Below are 15,206 nucleotides of genomic sequence, written 5' to 3' on the forward strand. Positions count from 1 at the left end.
TATTTGTGCAGCCTGGGCGCCCAAATGCGTGCCCACCCATATTGTGAGCCCGCCCGATGGTCTCCCCCTACCCCCAGTTTTTGCCAGGATGTCAAAGGTAGCAAAACCAGTCATTACACTCTCCTCCAGGGCCCAAGTTTCCTTAATCAGGCGATAGATGTGCATTGCCATAAATGAACCCCACTCAGGAAGGGCCAATTTATTTTTTAACCCAGCTACATTCCAAAACAGAATTTTTATGCATCCCTCAGCTATCCCAGGGCTGGGTAATGCTTTATCCTTGCCTATATTAGACCCAGTGTCAGGAATTAAAAACCTAGGCTCAGGTATCCTTTCCCTTGTCTCACCACTAAGCAATGCCTCATTAGGGGCACAAAGCTCCACATAATGTGTATTTTCCCCCAATTCCGTCATATCCTCAGTAATCAAGTGTTGGTCTACTATCGGATTTCTGGGCCAGTGCTGACATCATTACCCTCCACTTTGTCTACTAGCTTACCTATACTACTATCCGTTGGTGGTGTAGAGTCCTGCCCCACAAGGCGTCAATCCACCTGCTTCAAGGAACTAAACCTATTTCTTTGGGGAAATAGTGAGAGTAGGGGGATATGCAGATAGGAACCCTCTCAAGTTGTTATCCCCTGTTGGGTTCTATATGAGGGTTTTTTTTGGGCCCCTTGATACTGGGGACTTCTGCTCTGGCCGGTTCTCATCTGAGGGGTAGGATAGAAATATGATAAATGGAGGGGAAGAATTTGGGTATTCGACCAGATTGGTAACCCGTTACAAATGTGTTCTACAGCACATGTATGCCTAAAAATGATACCCACACAGTTTCCTGCAATAGTTTTAGGTCCAGACCCAATCCAATCTACTCTTCTAACACTCAATATTTCACCTGAGGAATTAGGGGGAGAAGGCCTGTTGGTGTTAAGCCATTGTATGCATTAATTTTTGAGATCACTGTGATCCTCACTTTTACCCTGTGCTAGGGGAGGAACCCCAGCAAGCACCACCACGTATGGCAAGGACTCAGAAGGTAGATCAATGGAGGGCAGCTTTATTGACGAACCCCTTGCTAAGGTGTTTCTACTAGCTAGGGATTGTTGGTCTAAGTTGCTTTTCCCCACTATAGACCCCCCCTTCGGCGCTATGTTGGTCCTGCCAGCTACTTTCCCATCCCTAAGCAGAGGCAAAGCCGTACCGGGAATTGGGTTACCAATTGCCTGAGAGGTTACAGCTGCAATATTATTACTGTCAGGCGGGCCTCTGGCTTCCAAAATTAAATTAGTGATGTCAGGAGTCAGCCCGATGACAGGATTCCCAGCAATGCCATTATCAACTCGGGTGGTTTTAGAGCAGGGGGTAGGCTTGGCATTACTAGAATTCACTCTGTTGGCATGTTTTCCCAATGGGCTCGCAGGCTGAACTTTCCCTAAACCTATGTTATTAATTGTGGAAACTAATCTATCCAACCTAGATGCCGGTGGTTTGATAAGTGAGCCAATGATCTGTTCAAGATGAGCCTGGAAGTCAGCAACTAAATGAGTAACCTAGACAGGTGTTCCTACAGGGGGTGAAGAAAGACCAGCAACAACCGGTATAGAATCATGAAGGGGCATGGTTCTTTTAATTGTTTTTTTGGAGTTTACTTTTCTTACTTCTAGGGCGGGGTTTGAGTACTTTTTTCCCTACAGCTTGTGGGGGGGATTTAGCAACAGGCGAACTATCAATGACATCAATAGCAGCATGTGCACAGGGCAACTCAGCAAAAGAAGACGTGAGGAAGAAACTACTGTCAGGAGGATTAACTGTAGCTGCAGAAAAATCTCCCACTTGCTGTAGCGGAGGGCCAGCAGGGGTGATTGATAATCGCCTCTCCGTGTTTACTATTGCTGTTGCCACTAGCCCGATCATTTTCTGAAGCATCTTATCAATGGCAGTTAGACTCGGAAGGGGTTGAATCGTGGCAGCCTGGTGCCTAGTCATTGGACGAGAAGCACAAGACTTACTGTTTTTACCCATATCAGTCATTGTTGTGAATTTAAAAGGGGTAAATCTCACTGTACACAATATTCCCATACGAGGAGAGATTTGTAAAAAGAAAATAGAAAAACAGCCCTATGGTCAATTACGTATACTTCAACACTACCTGGTCCAGATAAAATTTGTATGCGCTTTTTTAAAAAGTACCTTGTATGAATTTTCAGAGTCCAGGCAAAGAGTGCAGGTGTTAGGGGGGATAGCCCAGCCCGGCCTCTTCTGGCCGCTGACGGCCGCAGACGGCCCTGCCCTTGTCCCGGGCTTCTGCCCGAGTGCGTCCGCGCGTGTCCCGCGGGACTATGGACCAAACGCTGCTTTAAGCGCCTCCTGGTGCGTGGGTCTAGCGTCGGCGGCATCCTCACCGCAGCAGGAATCCTGGGATCTGTAGTCCCTTGCTCTTTAGGGCCCAAGTGAAAGGCAAAGTGCACCATGCTCTGGACAAGAAAAAAAAATATTATGGATCTGGCAATGAGGTGGTTGGGCCTCTAGCAGTGCAGTCCAAACGAGAACAAATACATTCTTGAATTCTTCTAAATATTCTATCAAAACGTTTATGATGATGAGACAGTGGCTGCTGATGAGCCAGTGGCTGCTGATATAAATGATGAATATTTAGGGTTCAATCTGGGTTTCAAACTCAAAATTGACTACGCCGAGGCAAGAGAAGATCTAATTTCAATTGAGGAATTGATTGGGTCCCTTCACTGATTAAAGCTAGATAAAACTCCTTGTCCCGATGGCGATAAGGTGGCTTTCTACAAGATATTCTGCATGCAACTAGCCCCATGCCCGGCTAGGCTGTTCAACTACTTTGAATAATCCAAGTCCCTGCTAGACTCCATGAAGAATGTGATGTTGATAGTAATATTAAATCGAGATAGGGACCAAACTCATTGTCCAGTTTCCTTATTGAACCTAGATATCAAATTAGTCACAGAGATAGTAGGTCTGTGACAGGGACCATAGGAACCACAAATATAGTATCCTGACTTTTCAGGATATGTTCTCAGGCACAGATGAGGGGACAACATCAAAAATGTATATCATCTATGACAAATAAATAGCCAAGAGAGTAGGCAGAACATTTCAATATATTTTTTAGAAAAAAGGGGAAGGAGGGTCCGAGGGAAGTTTATAGACCAGCGATGATGGATTCTCCAAACATTCGTACAAAATACAGAAAATCCTCAGGTCAGAAAATGCTGAAACAGCATAGAAAAGGGACAACAACAAATATAACGAGTCGCTAAAGGAGAAGTCCTTTAATTAGGATGCTTCATCATCTGGGTTTCTACTCTTAGCAGAGTTACCTAGTTCGTCAAGGGCTACAACCCGTTCACTGTGAGGGAGGAGCTCAGGGGTGTTTTAAATTCCTACTCTACGGAGGATATACTAAACCCCATAGATGAGGAGATTATGACCGGTTGGGTTGTGGATGTAGTGCAAAACAGAAACTCAAAGAGTGAGGAGAGTGGTATTAAAACTAACTACTAGAGGTGAAAAGCACTGTATTGGTTCATTCCTAGAGTCAGGATTAAAAGCAGTGCAAATGCTGTATAAAAATAATTACAGCATATGACAGATGGACAAGGTCAACATGTTGGTGCCATGGCCTTCTTCAGGACCAACAAACAATTAGCTACTGCATTTGAAAGTGTGACAAGTAGACATTAAACAATAATGAAGGAAAATAATGAAAAATGATACAAAACCAGTAATTCAACTTATGATGAGTACGATTTACTGGTTTACCTGTGGAAAGTTAAAAGCAACAAGGAAAATCAAATGCATATGTCCCATTACATGTGCATATGTCCCAATACATGTAGCTCAACACAGAAATCGGTGACAAAAGTAACATGTAGTTCAACACAGAAATAGGTGACAAAAGTAATATGAGACATGTGTCCTTTTCAAAAGTAAGCCATCTAATGTGCAAGGAAACAAGTTAGACAAGTATATCTTACCCGATAAGTGGGTTAAGAGACCTCACCTCAACCTGGCAACAGCTCAGGGGAGAGGCACCGCTCTGAAAAAAAGTGTGGGTACGTCTGTTAAACCTGTATCAGACCCAATTAGAAATATTTAATCGGTTACAATTAAAACCTTCAAAAATGTAACAGTAAAGTATGTTCTTAAAACTCACATAATAGTGCTAATATGTTATAAACCCATATTCTCCTAAGGAGAAAAATCCTGAGCCCCTACATGTGTGGCGCAAGAATGCTCCCAATGAGAGGCCCGACATCTCCGAGGCATCGATACACAATTGCCTTCCAGAAAAGTGGGCACACACATGTGCAATGTAAATTAAGTAGGTATGACACAGATATGGAGTACAGCTATATAGATATCTACAACTATACTGATTGCACGCCCCAGTGATGGCAGCTGACCACATCACTGAGCCAGAACCCACCAAACAACACAACTGACGTCAACGCCGCCACACGCAACCTCACACAGTGGATCAGTGACTGCGCTGATGCACTCGCAACACTAAAAACACCCTCTGGCTAGCCCAGCAACAAGAATGCCAACTAGTTCACCGACGACCTTGAGAACACAAAAAAATCATGCCGAACCCTCGAGAAGACCTGGCGCCATGACCAAACAACAAAGAACCTCACAGCTTTCAAGAACGCCACCCGCAAACAGAACCAACTGATCCACACCACCAAATGGACCGCTTTCAAAGAACGCCTAGACAACAACACGCACAACAGCAAGGAGCTCTGCATCATCGTGAAAGAACTCTCCAACTTTAGCGCCAACTCCAACGACATCCCACCCTCGCAAGACCTCTGTGACTCACTCGCCACCTACTTCCACCCCAAGATCGCCAACATACACAACAGCTTCGACGCCCAAACCCCGCTACCAGCCACCGAGCCAACGCCCCCTACCATCACCCTCAGCACCTGGACCCCCGTCAGCATTGAAGACACCACCCACTCCATGAACAATATCCACTCCCGCTCACCTTCAGACCCCTACCCTCACCACATATTCAATAAAGAAGATACCATCATCGCACCCCACCTCCGGAACATCATGAACAACTCCTTCTTGTCCGCCACCTTCCCAGAGAGCTGGAAGCATGCCGAGATCAACGCCCTACAGCGGACCAAAGGGATCTCAAGAACTTCTGGACCATCTCCCTTCTTCCCTTCCCATTGAAGGTCATCGAAATGACTGTCAACAAACAGCTGAACACCTTCCAGGAGGCAAATGGCTCCCTCAACTTTCCCAGTCTGGCTTCCGAGCCAACCACAGCACCAAGACCGCCCTCATTGCAGCCACCAACGACATCAGGCCCATGCTTGCTCGACAATGGGGAAACCACTGCACTCCTTCTAGACCTCTCTGCCGCCTCCGATACCGTCTGCCACCAAACTCTAAGATCCCGCCTCCACAACACAGGGATCCAAGGAAAGGCCCTGGAATGGATCATCTCATTTCTCTCCGACTGCACCCAGGGAGTCCGCCTCCCTCCCTTCCAGTCCGTGGCAACCAAAATCATCTCCGGCGTACGGCAAGGCTCTTCACTCAGCCCCACCCTCTTCAATGTCTACATGAGCTCTCTCGCCACCATCGTATGCAAACACAACCTCAACATCATCATCTACGCCGACGACACCCAGCTGATCCTCGCCCTCACCAAAGACCCAGCCAATGCCAGAATCAACCTCCAGGTAGGAATGAAACACATCGCGGAATGGATGAAATACAGCTGCCTAAAGCTAAACTCAGACAAAACAGAGGTCCTCATCCTGGGAACATCACAATCTGCCTGGAACAACTCCTGGTGGCCCACCGCGCTGGGCTCCACACTGACACACACGGACCACGCACGCAACCTAGGATTCATCTTGTACTCCTGGCTCACCATGTCAAAACAAGTCAACGCCATCTCGTCCTCATGCTTCAACACCCTGCGCATGCTTCAAAATATCTTAAGGTGGTTCCCCACCGAAACGAGAAGGACGGTCACCCAGGCCCTTGTCACCAGCCGGTTGGACTACGGAAACGCCCTATATGCAGGAACCACAGCAAAACTTCAGAACAGACTCCAGCGCATACAGAACGCATCCGCACGCCTCATCCTGGACATCCCCGGACACAGCCACATAACCGCCCACCTGAGAGACCTGCACTGGCTCCCTGTCATCAAAAGAATAACGTTCAGGCTCCTCACCCACACACACAAAGCACTCCACAACGCTTGACCCGAATACCTCAACAGACGCCTCATGTTCTACACCCCAACCCACCAGCTCCTGCTCCGCCACCCTTGACCTCGCCGCCATCCCACGGATCCGCCGAACCACCACCGGAGGAAAATCGTTCTCCTACCTGTAATGCCCTGAGGGTTTTAAGGAAGATCTCTCACTACCTTTCCCCTGAGGCACGCATACAGGTAGCAATAGCGGTCATTGCTTCGAGACTGGACTATTGCAACGCCCTATACCTTGGCATCAGCAGTGGTCTCATTCAGCGCCTCCAGACCGTACAGAATGCGGCTGCCCGGTTTGTTGTAGGTGCTCCTAAACGTTCCTCGGGCACCACAATCAGAAAAGACCTGCATTGGCTCCCCATGCAGGCAAGGATCAACTTTAAGGCTCTATGCCTTACTCATCGTGCCCTTAATGAATCTGGACCAGAGGCTATTCGTGCCCTGGTGGCCCACTATGTCCCTGGGAGAGCACTCCGCTCTTCCAACAAAAACCTGCTTGTGGTTCCTCGTATATCCAAGGTTCGGTGGGGAGGAAGGTCTTTTCGCTTCCTTGCGCCTAGACTTTGGAATACGCTCCCTAGTGATTTTAAGTTGATCTCCTCTCACCTTCAATTCCGCAAGGCACTTAAGACCTGGCTATTCCTAGCAGCTTATCCCTAAGTTCCCCCCCTGGTTGATATCTGAGCTCTCTGGTTACCATCTTCAGCGCCTTGATGCCTATGGGTTTAGTTGCGCTTCTGTATACAAATAATAATAATAATAATAATAATAATAACCTGGCTGCCAAGACATGGAACTCCAGTGCATACAAAATCAGCAAGGTTAATAAGCAAAATAAAACAGCGTCCAGCGCATAAAAAATCAGCAAGGTGAATGAGGAATTAAGAACAGCATTCCAGCATAGGCAAAATCAGCAAGGTTTGTAAGAAAATAAAACAGTGCTCCATCGCATACAAAACCAGCAAGGTAAATAAGGACTTAACATAGTATTTCAGCGTATACAAAATCAGCAAGGCTACCAGCAAAACAAAACAGAGCTCCAACGCGAGCAAAATCATCAAGGGAAATAATAATGCGAGCAAGAAAGGTGCCATCCGACTCAGTTGTGAAACGGGGATTTCCAGAGCCAGTGTCGACGTTCAGCGTGCCTGGAAGAAAAAGTACGAGAGTAACACGAGAAGCGAACCGGTGCTCTCTTGGGACTTTACACGCTCAAAAGACGGAGAACCGATTAAAGTGCTCCTGTGCGGTTCTCCTGAGGAAATCAACACTCCTTCTGAGGGGTCTTGCTGATAACAAAAGTTGACACTGAAGCTGAAATATCAAAGAAACATTTATTAAACTCACATGAGTTGAGGCTGCGTCACACAGAAGCCGTGGCAACTGAATGAAGCAGTCTGCAGAATACAGAAACCTGGGGCTTTTATATGTTTTAGAATTACATAGTAAGCATAAATGCAAGGGGCAGTCCTGGCTCATGCAAGAACACAAAATGCCTAATATGGACATACAAGTTCTCTTTGTTCAACCAAGTGGGAGGAGCTAACAGTTTTCAGAACGTAGTAAACACATTCCTATCTGAAACTAGTCAGTAACAGCTGCAGACCCTACTGGGCATTTCTGAGCATGCGTTAAAGTGGAGGAGGCTAAATATATCCTGTTACTGGGCAGACTTTAGGCGCAGCTAACAGAAAAGTAGGGCAAAGCACATGGTGAGCACATGGCAGCACATGGCAGACAAAATGGCTGCCAGAAAGACAAAATGGCTTCTGCTAGCGCTAACCCATTGCTGCTAATTTACGACAGACAGCCATTTTAGCGTTAGCTGAAGACATTCCCATGATCCAGTAGGAACATAGAAAACATGTGCTCATTAATTTTCACACAATTTCATCAATTTCCTAATTCATTGCTAGATGAGCATTTTCCATTCTAAACATTTCTAAACATTTCATTAAGAGTATGAGCAGGAATACAAAAGAACGGGACATTAGGTCATAATCATACATACAGACAGTAGGAGAAAATAATGACCACTATTACAAAGAAAATTATCATTTTCACAACCCTAAGCAAAAGCAAATCCTAAAATCTTCCAGAAAACACTATATACTAAGGAGAAACAGTGGCAATACTTCAATACTCTCAGGTTGAATAGGATACTCTTCCACAGGGAATGAACTTTATTCTACCTTTACTAAACAAAATACTATTCTAAAACGCTGCCCGAATCAGTCTCCTAACACCCATTTCAGGTAACTACAACTGTGCCCAGAGTCCGTTCGAAGCCTCTCTGGCAGGCTTCTATCGTCCATCAAATTCCTCTTCCATCGTTGCATGGGCCTCTTGATTCAGGCCTCCCATGGAAATGTGTCTCAGTATCCTTGGAGTGCCCTCCTGGCAAACACTCACAGCTCAGTCGAAAGTCTCACTGTCTCAAGGCAGTGCACCAGTGTCCCTCCTCTGCAGCAGACACTACAAATATTGTGCTCTTCACTGATCATGGGCACAGATCATCTTGTGCAAACCATCTTGTGCAGACTCGGGTCTACATTCTCAAGCTCCAACACTCATTATTCAGTGTCAGAGGATGCTCAGGCTGCTCTTTCATGGGCACCATAATGTAGTGCCTCTTGCCAATCTTGGATTCTCCGGTGCACTGTTCTTCCGTTGGAGCAAAGGGAAAAAAGGGAAGTGTGTTGCCAAAACTCAGGCCAAGGGGCTCAAGGGACTGCACACTGTCAGAGGTTACCAGCACATGACAGGTAGCTTTTGCTCTTTTGCACTGAAACTCTGGTTCTGCGGCAAAACCAGATCCTCATTTTACTCTGATCTTCAACGCTGTCCGATGAAGCAAAGACAATACTTGAAGATACCATTGATGGTGTGCGGGTGCCTTGCTACTTTCTGGGTGCTGGGACTGTAGGCCAATGCCTCCTGCTTTCATCTATAGCTGTCAATATTAGGAGTTAGGATTCGTCTTGGTCATTTGTTCTGCAGGGTATCATTCTCCCTTTGACTCTGGAAGATCCTGCAGAACCTAGTGATGTAGGAAATGTGACATAATTGTTAATTTCCTTCAATTTAGTACAAAAAACAGTTCAATATTTAACAAGGGGACTACAGACAGGTGGCCTGCAATCTTCAAAAGAGTGGCCATACGCCATGGGACTATCATGATCAAAAATACACTATCATTCTCATAGAATACAAAGACAAAGGCAAGACAATGACTCTAGCATCTTCAATTGGGTTTCCATATGAGAGCATATCCTCTACCATCTATGGGTAGCTAATTGCATAGGAATTTTCTATGAATGGTTGTCCTCACACATAGTGACATCGTCTAATGGGGTAAACATTCTCCTCAATGATTAAGTCTAAGTGTTCCTAAATTCCTCATCTAGAACACCTCAAAAGTGAAATCACACAATACAGATTATCAGGGACATGTAGACAAAGGCTAATTATCAAAATGTGGAAACAAAAAGACAAGAACTAGAGAGTCCTGGTGTTTCCATTATTAAAACACATCTGGTCTATCAAAGATTAAAGCAGCAGAAAAAAAGAACTGAGAACCAAATTGGAACAGGCATTGAATTTGTCATATTCAAAAATAAACATAAGGTATCTCCTATTGAGATGTAAAACTTTTCTTACTATATTATTAAGTCAGTTAACCAGTCTATCACTACCCTGACAGTCAGACTGGAAAACATCAAAATAGGCCTAAAGAAAACTCTTAAAAAAACAGTCTGGTCATACAAAAGGGAATTATACATATTATGGTAGTCCCTGTTACATCACTGCAGTCTGGAAGTGTGAACCTGAACAATACATCAATCATAAAAAAATGAGTTGACTGGTGAAAGGAATACGGAAAAGAGAAATAGGAGGAGGACACAGCTAAAATCCCCAATACCTAGGCACAATGCAACATCAGGGGAGAAGCGGCCAAAGGAAAATCTATAGGAAGAACAAAAAAAATGACTCAAGTGATAGTCAAGTTTGTGACATAATACCAAGAGTATGGGTAGTACACAATAGTCACAGTAGTGCAGAAATTTGAACTCTACCGCTGGCCCCTACACCATATACGGTAATCTCAGTTAATGGTCCAGTTCCTTCTTCAAGGGAACAAATAAAAAGTTTAGGTCACCTTTAGCCAGAGTCACAAATCTATAATTTCATCCTTAGGTCCAATCAAGGATACATAAATCTGGGCCTGCCTATTCCTTGAGGGAGAAGGCAGTAAGGTGACTACAGATGACCCAATTTGAGTTTATATATCTTTTTCTATATTTTTCTTCAATACTTATAGCCAAACTTTGACATACACTGATAAAGTGTAAATCATATCTGTGAAATTTAGTATCAGCAAAAATGTACCCAGCTGTTGTGTAGAGACTTGCATCGTCATGAAAGATCCCTTCACAACACAGGGGAATGCAACAACATAAAACAAAAACATGCAATAACATAAAAAACACACACATGCCAAGCCATCAGATATACGTGCTGTATATCAAGCACAAAAAGCATTGACAAAGTACAATAGCATATGTAAATAAGCGGTGACACACAACACCATTGCATACACTTTATACACTGCCTGCTTAATTTGTCAGACTTAAAATCTGATTACACCAAAATACCTTCCTTTACGTTCATCACCGGCCAGCAGGAACAATTCATAAAAGGATAAAATGCAAAATCATGATAAATATACAAGAACATTTCTTTTCAAAGAAGTCATAATAAAAAACATCTCTTTTCAACATACTGCTGACACAGCACATAACACACAAAATCTCAACTGTTAACCAACCATCCTGTTCTTAAACATGTTAACCCACATTAATATTGACTGTCCAAAAATAAAACTCTTTCACAGACGCTCTGTGTGTTCCGTGCGCCAACCCCCTTTATGGCACTGCTATTTCTCTCTCTTCAAGGCTGGTCTGGAATGCACTTCTCGGAGACAAAGCCCTAATGTAATAAGCTGCAGATGTGGACGTGAAAGCCTCGCACAATCCTTCTAATGTGCAAGCTTGAATTTCTGTTAGTCAGAGAAGCTTTACCAAGCAGTCATTTCTCCATCTGTTTTCACTTACTGCTTAACCCCCATCTCACTGACCATAAGGTCAAAATCTGCCTAGCGCACTCCACGTTCCTCAGCCCCTCCTTCCTATTCCCTAACTCGAGCTGACAAAGGCAAAAAGCCTTCCCATCTCTTTCTAACCTACAATAATCAACCCTATTGAAAAACACATGTTATATAAATGACTTCTTTTAGGGGCTAAAATTCATTTATTCTTAGATTATAAAACATTTACTGTGAACAATTCGCAGAACATAATAACATACCATACCAGCTTTAGATTAAGTGTTTGCTACCACCCTATGCAATGGTACTCATTTTATCAACCTTACATGGATGAACGTCTAAATGGGCCCCGTTAAAGTTAGAACCTTCAACCCTGATATTAAACACAAACCTCTGCACCGGGCACATTGGCTCACTGAGCTATGAAAAACAACCACGAATAATAACTACCCCCAAGTTTGTATTATACACAAATGTATACATTTACTGAAGCCTGAAACACTTCAAAGCTATTGTAAATGGCAAGAATGCTGTTTAAAAGGCTATTTAACTCAATTTCGACTTTGATCTTTGGAGCACTTAAAAATAAAGGGGCATATTATCAAGGGGGTTTATCTCCGCTTTTTTGGCTTTAAAAAGCCAAGAAAGCGGAGATAAAATTATCTTGCTATTACATAGCTGTCGCTAACACCAGTTAGCGACAGCTATTAGGAGATAGCGACCATCTTGTGCACCACTTTGCATGTTAGTGATATTTATCACTAATGACATGCAAAGTGGGCGTGCCAAGATGTTAGCGACTGAAAACAGTCGCTAACATCGGTATCTCCTATTATCAACTTTTGGAGATATTCGCGCGAATATCTCCAAAAGTTAACACCTGCCCTGAGCAGTTCTTAGCCATGTTATCCAATGGGAGGTGGATAACATGGCTAAGAGCATTATCTCGGTAATGCATGAATATCGCTGACTTTTCAGCGATATTCATGCATTGCGGCGATTTTTATCGCATTTGAGATAAACCTTGGTAATACCAAGGTTTATTTGTGGTAAAAATCACCGCAGCTCAGCTGTAAATTTTTCACGCTGACCAAGCAATAGCGATAATTATCGATATTGCTTGGTAATATGCCCCAAAGAACCTACAATTGCATTACTTATTATTCATCCTCAGAATATTCTTAACAGATTGCAAACATTGGACATTAGACATATCTCATATAATGTCTTAGAGAAATTAGTTTTTACGCCTGCCAAGTGAAAATCAACATGTAAATGTCCTGATTATGCAGAAACACACAACTTAAATTAAATTTTAATGCTAGGAGGTCATAGTATGAGTATTAAACTTATTAAATATCAAAAAACGAATTTAGAAGCGCTTAATGTTTAATAATTATTTGTTCATAATTCATGATTATTTTTACTAAACCCAATAATTTGTGATAAATCCACATATAAAAACAAGCTGCATCCTGTGCCTATCATTTTAGACGCAGTCATGTATGGCCTAAGCACAAAAGCCTAACTTTAAACAAGACACATTTTCGCGCCACTTTTTTAAAAGGACAATCATTATTTAGCAACAGAACCAAGAATATACTTTGATAAAATGCTTAAAGAGAGGAAAACCGCAATTGAAATGTCTCCCTGTGATACAAAATAATAAACCTTATTTTTGTAACCTTCTAAAACACTATTCTGAAATGCAAAATTCAAACCGTGATTAACTAACGGCTAAGCCCTGGCTAAATAAACATTCCGATGTTATTCATGGCCTTTGAAAAACAACATCTGTTTCCTTAACGGCAGTCAGAACCCTGCACATCTGAGCACGCTTTCAGTCTTACTGAAAACAGACATTTCAAGTTTTAAAATGCGTGTGCAATAAGATGCATTTAAATGTAGCAAAGATTCACTTTAGCTGAAGTGTTTGCCTTTTTACATGTAGTACCATGCATGTAGGTACAACAATGCTATAAATTTGTTTTTCTACAAAACACACAATTTATTTTTGAGGCCTTTCATATTCCTAGTAAATGCAAATTTTAACTGTATCTAGTTTAAGCATTTAACATTTTGCACATATGCGTTTTTGCTTAGTCTATAAATTAAATAGCAACATATAGCGATTTTAGCATGTGACATGGTAAATTGCTGCATTCTCATTTAATTTCCACCTAATATTAATTAATCTAACATTTCACTTAACAGACTGAAAACATCAAGAAACCCACAACCACACATTGAGCTTATTTCATACAGAAACAGAAAGGGTTCAAACACTCAGGAGACACAATACAGCGCTTTAGCCATTTGTTTCATAAATTGCGCCAGCGCTATTCACATACAGAAGTTACACTAATGGGAAAAACACATTTAACCCACAGGTCAACACATAGGCCTGAAACAAAGGACAGCCCACAGACTGTACTTGAACCAAACCATTTGCAAATACTAGTTGTAAGTCAGATTTACAAGAAACGCTTCTCAATAGTGTTTCAAAAGACTGCAAAAAACAGTCCAACAGACTGCTGTGTATTTCACCAGTTTTGACTGGCAGAGCACCAAAAATCGCTCTGCATTTCTCCATTCATAAAATTGCACAGAACAAAGTATCCTTATCTGTATTATGTCCATATTTTAATTCCCTGGGGACACAAAATCACCAAGGAAGAAATATGTTTTTAAAACCCAAACCTATTCAGGTTTTCCCTCTAGGAGAGCTGGCTAATTTTAATTCACATCTCACTATGGTACCTTCCAAAAGCAACACATTCTAATATGTGAGCTAGCCAACAGGCATGACAAAATATTGCAAAATATTAAACAATTGTAAATATTTTAAATTGCAGTTCTTAAATTTAGCCCCCACTTTGGCGTGAGTTTTGCGTCGCCCAAGGCTGCTTCCCGACCTGCCTAGCTGACATTGCTCCACCGCCATTAGGCGCTGGTTACTTACTTCAGCCACTTCAGTCGCCATCTTGGGCAGGGGAAGGCTGGCGGTCTAGCTGATCGCTCCTCCCACCCCCGACCATGGATAAAAACAACAGACCCGCCCATCCGTGCAGCGGGCGGGCGCAGCGGGTGCGCCGGCGGCGCGCCAAAGGCAAGCCCGTCTGCGCCCGTCCGCGCCAGGACCGGGCCGAGGGCCAGCCCCCCTGGTCCAGATCCCCTGGTCCCACGTAGACCATACACGTCCAATATGCTACTGCTTCTGCGACCCCCCCAACATCAGTCATGTCTCCTACTTGACCCGCTGCTACTTGCTGGGGATTCTGCCCAAATCTCTCCCTGTTGTAAATCACGGATACCCCTTCATCTCAATCCTCCCCCCACCACCAAGTCTAATTCACCCAAATCTTTTTCACTTGCCCTTATTAATGTCCGCTCGCTTGGGAGACACCGACAGGACATAGCTGACTTGATGGAGGACAATAGTTTAGACTTGCTATTTATGACAGAAACTTGGATGGACAGTTTGTCTGATCCAGATATAGTAATTGCAATTCCAAAAGTCTTTTCCATCCATAGACTGGACAGACAACGCAAGAAAGGTGGTGGGATTACCGTCATTGTACGCGACACTTTCACTGTCAGAACCAACATGATCTCACTACCATCCTGCGAAGCTCTGCAATTTTCTATCAAGCTGACTCCCTTCTATAACTTTAAAGGGATCCTTTTATATCGTCCACCGGGATCAAGGACCGGATTTATTTCCGACCTTAGGTCCCGTCTGCCCTTGATAGTTCCCTTACTGTCCTCGGTGACTTTAACTTTCATTTTGATAAAACGGAGGACAAAGATACTGCTGCG

The sequence above is a fragment of the Lissotriton vulgaris genome, chromosome 6 (assembly GCF_964263255.1).
Source record: "Lissotriton vulgaris chromosome 6, aLisVul1.2, whole genome shotgun sequence".
Taxonomy (NCBI): Eukaryota; Metazoa; Chordata; class Amphibia; order Caudata; family Salamandridae; genus Lissotriton; species Lissotriton vulgaris.